A 4,796-nucleotide genomic window follows, 5' to 3' on the forward strand; every position below is an offset into this window, starting at 1 on the left:
CTCTTAAAGGTTTGGTTTGTCTGATCACGCTCCCTCCTGCCCCCTCTCACCACCACCTTTCCTTCACGGGGAACATCCTATAAACACGTGGGACTATTTGGGAGGCAGTAAACAGCACTAACTATTTGCTGTGTCTCTGCCCAGGGGTGAGTTTCCACAGAGAGTGTGTGTGTTGCCAGCCTTTTCTTCCTGTTTCTTTAGGAAGCAAGGGTGCTTGTCTTCATGTAGAAAGAAAAGTGATTTCTGAGCAGAGTGGCTCTGACCACAGACCCCAGATTCCCTGCAGTACGTGGGGATGCCCTGCCCTGTGGCCACATCATCACCAACTCTGCCCGGCCACTTCCTGGGTTCTTTCTCAGGGCAGCGCCCATGGGTCTGGGCCTTCTATTTCTTAGAGGCACTGGGTCAGTTGGGCTGGCAGAACTTGGAGGTCTGGGCAGATGTGGGGGTTCAGGCCAGGAATCATAAAGCACAAGGCCCTTGATGCCTGGAGGAATGGCAGACACTGAGAACCTGATTCTCCTCTCCTTGGACAAAGTGACCACAGGGGCTGGAGTTCTCCTGGGCTTGAGCTCGGGTCTGGGGAGAGTCACAGGTCTGCACCCTTGGAGAGGCAGAGTCCCACCTGGTCCAGGAGGACATCATGGCCGGGGCTGCAGATCCCACCTCTGTCTCTATCAGACCTCATCTGCTGACTCCAGGACCTTGAGGAAGTCCCTTCCCCAGGACTCCAGCTCTGCCTGAGAGCCTACCTGGGGCCGTGGCCTTAGCCAGCCACTCCCTTCAGCTGTGACCCTAAGAAGCCTCAGTTCTTTCCCTCTATGTCATGATTCCCTTGTCAGGGAAGGGCTGGCCCTTCCCCTGGGAGGACATCACGGTAAGACTCAACGTCGTCAGGGTTGGGGCTACGAGACCACCCTTCCCTAGTCACAGCACCTGTGTTCTGGTTATAAATGGACCCTGGGAGGATCATCAGGGTCCAGACAAGAGTCCAGCACCATCCCAACCTGTTTGGTTCTTTGCAAACTCAACAGTCAAGAAACCTCACCCACCAACGTTTGGACAGACCTAATTGTTTCTTTGGTGTATTTGCATCTGTAGACTTAGGGGCTTTCAGTTTAGAACTGAGATATTTCAGACCCTGAAACTCATCCTGTCCCGCCTCCTCCTCCAGCCCCACAGCCCCTTCAGTGCCCCTAATGAGAGAACCTGACCGGAGCCAGCTGTGAGGCAGGGGTGAGTGTGTGAGGGCAGCCCAGAGTCACAGGACACAGAGGAGCACAGAGACAAGAGCATCAGACCTGCCCAGGGTGCAACCTGCCCTGGAGACTGTGAGGAAGACTCCTACTGAGTGTTCTCCCAGTGTGCCCCTACCGCTCTGTGCACCTCCTGAGTGTAATAACGTGAAGTTGTTGGGAGAATTTTATGGTGCCCCCTTTGCATGTGGGAAACCTAAGTGTTTGGATGAGGAAACGTGTGGTTTGAGAACAGTCAGCCTGTTGGGACCAGAAGCCAAGCCAGTAAGTTTCCCCACCATATGCTACACTGTCATCTGTCTATTTATCTATGTATCTATCTTATATGCCACACTGTCACCTATCTATGGATCTATCCATCTAGGTATCTAAGTCTCTGTGTATCTATGTACGTATGTATGTATGTATCTATCTGTATCTATCAATCTATCAATGTATGTATACACGTATGTATGCATGTATCTGTCCACCTATGTATCTATTTATCTATCCACCTATCATCTATCATCTCTATCCATCTCTGACTGAGTTAATACTATGTGCGTTTCCTCTGGACATGGGTTTGGCCTCGTTATGAAATCTCTCACTAGAAATGCCTTCAGGAAACCAAGACCTCTCTGGATCCAAATAGAGGAAGCTAGAGTTGGGCCAGGGAGCCAATTGCCTCCCTTCCTGTGAGACCACAGCCACGATCCCAGAGAGCCTGTCCTGCACACTTCCTGACCTGCAGGGCCCTGTTCTCCCAGCTCCAGGACAAGGACAGAGCAGACGGTAAGAGGCTGGCCATGGCTCCCAATCTCACCTTCCTCCTGGGCCTTGGTGAGTCGGGAATGCAGGGGGAGGACTCCAGGGAGAGAGGGTGGGAGACTCTGTGGGGGTCTAGTCCCTGCCTCAGTCCAGCCTCTAGTCCAGGACTGCTGGGCCCTGGGGAGGAGAGTCACCCCTGCAGGCCCTGACTACTCCTGTCACCTGGGCCCAAGTCAACCGCAGAGGGACCAGGGCTTCAACATGTCCCAGACATTGGGATTGGGACAAGTCAGACACAAGAAAGGCCAGAGGGAGCGTCTGGTTGGGAGGTCCCTGGGAACTTGTCTGGAACCGGCTATAGTGGGAGGGAGCCCTCTGACTGGAGCTAATGTTGCTTAAGGGTCTGGAGGTCACTGGTGTTTCCCTGCGTCAGACTGTCCTTCATCCCTGGGGCTAAGGAAACCAGGTGGTGGGCATTGTTCTCACTGGGGCTTCCCTTCCAGGGCTCTGCCTGGACCAGGTGATCCTCACATAGGTGGGTGAGTCATTTCCACACGATTGCTGACCCCCTTCACCCCAAGGGCAGCTCTGGACGGGAGTCGAGTTGACTCTGGGAGGGATCCAAACCCCGAGTTACACAGATGAATATCCCTCCTCAGTCTTCTCCAGGAGCAGATCACACATTGTCATCCTTGGTTCCTCCTCAGCTCACCCCATATTGACTCTGTCACAGGATCCTGTGGATTTCACCCTGCGTGTTCTCACGTCCACCCGCATCTCCCGCTGGGCACTGTCTCCCCCAGTCTGAGACTCCCTCGTCTCTCACCTCCATGGCAGCTACTGAGCCTCCAGGGGATGCTGCCCACCCTCCTTCATGCCAGCTCTGCCTGTCCATTCTCTCCCTGCAGGTGGATTTAGAAAACACACATCTGATAATGTTACTTCCCAGCTTAAACTCTTCAATAGTTGAATCCAGCTCACATCAGATCCCTCATCAAAGTGTTTCCTCTGGCCCTGTCTATCTCTAGTGGCATCCTGCCCTGCTCTGACTTTCTTGTCACCAGACACTTCCATTTTCTTTCAGTTTCTCAAACACGCCAGACTCATCCTGCCCTCATGACCTTCTCTCATCCTGAGTTCTCCACCTCCAACACCCCGGCCTCCCCTTATCTGCTCAGCTGAGAGAATTCCTACTTGTCTCCCAGATCTCAGCTCAGGCATCTCTCCCGGGGAAAAGTCTCCCCTGACCCTCCAGATGAGGTAGGGCCTCCTTCTTATGTGCTCTCCTTATGCTAGAGGACACTTATCACAGGTCTGTCTGGCATCAAGGCTGTCTCATCACTCCATGTTGTCTCCCAACTGTTGCACACAATAGAGAGCATCTTGGCAGTTTATTTCTCTCTCACAGAAATACAGTCTCTGGAGTTTTGCCAGAGGTCAGGTGTTAGCCCCATCATGTCTCCAGAGATGCAGGCTCTCTCTATGTGCTCCACAATTTTAGTTCATGGCTAAAAGCTGTAAGGTCATCTCTTGATGCAAGATGGCTGCTAGAGCTCCAGCCATCACATATGTTTGCAGACTGGATGTCAATGAAAGGCAGAAATAAGAAAAAGGCACACATGCTTAATTGCCACCATTTAGGTTGCCTTCCTGAGAATCTCACACAAAGGCTCCTTCCATCTCATTGGCACAGATGTGGTCGCACAGCTGCATAGCACAGATCCTGGAGTTACCAAGCATCATATGTTGTTCTGTGAGGCTCTGCCCAGCTATAAGTGATGCTCTGATTCAAATGAGGACATAGAGAGCATGTGTTGTGGAGGCAACGGCAGTCTCTACATCATTTTCCTCCTGTCCCTCAGGGGGACAAGGAAGGAAAGTCTATTTCCTCATAATGGACCCTGAGATACTGCTCTCATCTCTCATCCCTCCAGGGCCCCTGCTCAGACCCTCCATCTCTGCTGAGCCAGACTCTGTGATCTCCCAGGGGTGGCCTATGACCATCGTGTGCCGGGGCCCTGCTGCGGCTGAGGTATTCCTCCTGGAGAAGGATAGAAAATCCTACAGGGATCAGCGAATCGTGTCTCTAGTTGGTCCACGTGAGACAGAGGCCAGATTCCACATCACTGCAGTGAGTGACGACACTGCCGGGCATTATCGCTGCTTCTATCATAAAAGGTCCACTTGGTCTGAGAGCAGTGAGTTCCTGGAGCTGGAGGTGACAGAGGAGGACGTCTCTGCTCTGCCCTCAGGTTTGTCCCCAGGTCCCTGGACCCTGTCCCCAGCTGTGTCCTCTGTCCACAGGCTCCCCTGCCCTCCTGCTGACCCCCAAGCCCTCTGGCTCCCTCTACTCCTCTGCACACACATCCCTCTGCCTTCACACCTGGTTCAGGTCCCTGGAGCCCTGGTCCCATCTGGACACCATTATGGCCTGGACACTCGGCCCCAGCATCTGGGTGGGCACACACTGCTGGGCTGGGTGGGGAGTGGGCTTCCAGAGATTGGATGTTGGACAGACCCCCTTCAAGGAAATGCGTGTCTTTTCTCTCAGGGTGGTTTTAAACCATCCCCTCCACTGGGCCAGAGTCTGCAGGGGCCCCAGGCAACGCGTCCCCTGTGGTGTGGTCCACCTTCCACTGGGCAGGTCACATGGTCCAGGGAGCCCTGACCTGGGCTGGACGGTGCTTTGGGGAACCCTTGGGATGAGACTGTCCCTGCCCCTGTGTGTGCTCAGCCCCCGTGACATCCTGGACTCAGAGTCCGGACAAGAGCTTTGTCTCCCCTCAGGGACAA

At 53.8% G+C, this 4,796-nt stretch overlaps 1 long non-coding RNA gene across 1 annotated transcript; it reads left to right on the forward strand.

Moving 5' to 3' along the window:
* Nucleotides 1-1,961: 1,961 nt before the first annotated feature.
* Nucleotides 1,962-4,120, forward strand: LOC131397420 (uncharacterized). Its single transcript, XR_009216764.1, has 3 exons — nt 1,962-2,075; nt 2,507-2,542; nt 3,938-4,120. It is a non-coding gene; the product is annotated as an uncharacterized LOC131397420 (long non-coding RNA).
* The last annotated feature ends 676 nt before the right edge of the window (nt 4,121-4,796 follow it).

This window comes from Diceros bicornis, chromosome 34 (genome assembly GCF_020826845.1).
Source record: "Diceros bicornis minor isolate mBicDic1 chromosome 34, mDicBic1.mat.cur, whole genome shotgun sequence".
NCBI classification, from domain to species: domain Eukaryota; kingdom Metazoa; phylum Chordata; class Mammalia; order Perissodactyla; family Rhinocerotidae; genus Diceros; species Diceros bicornis.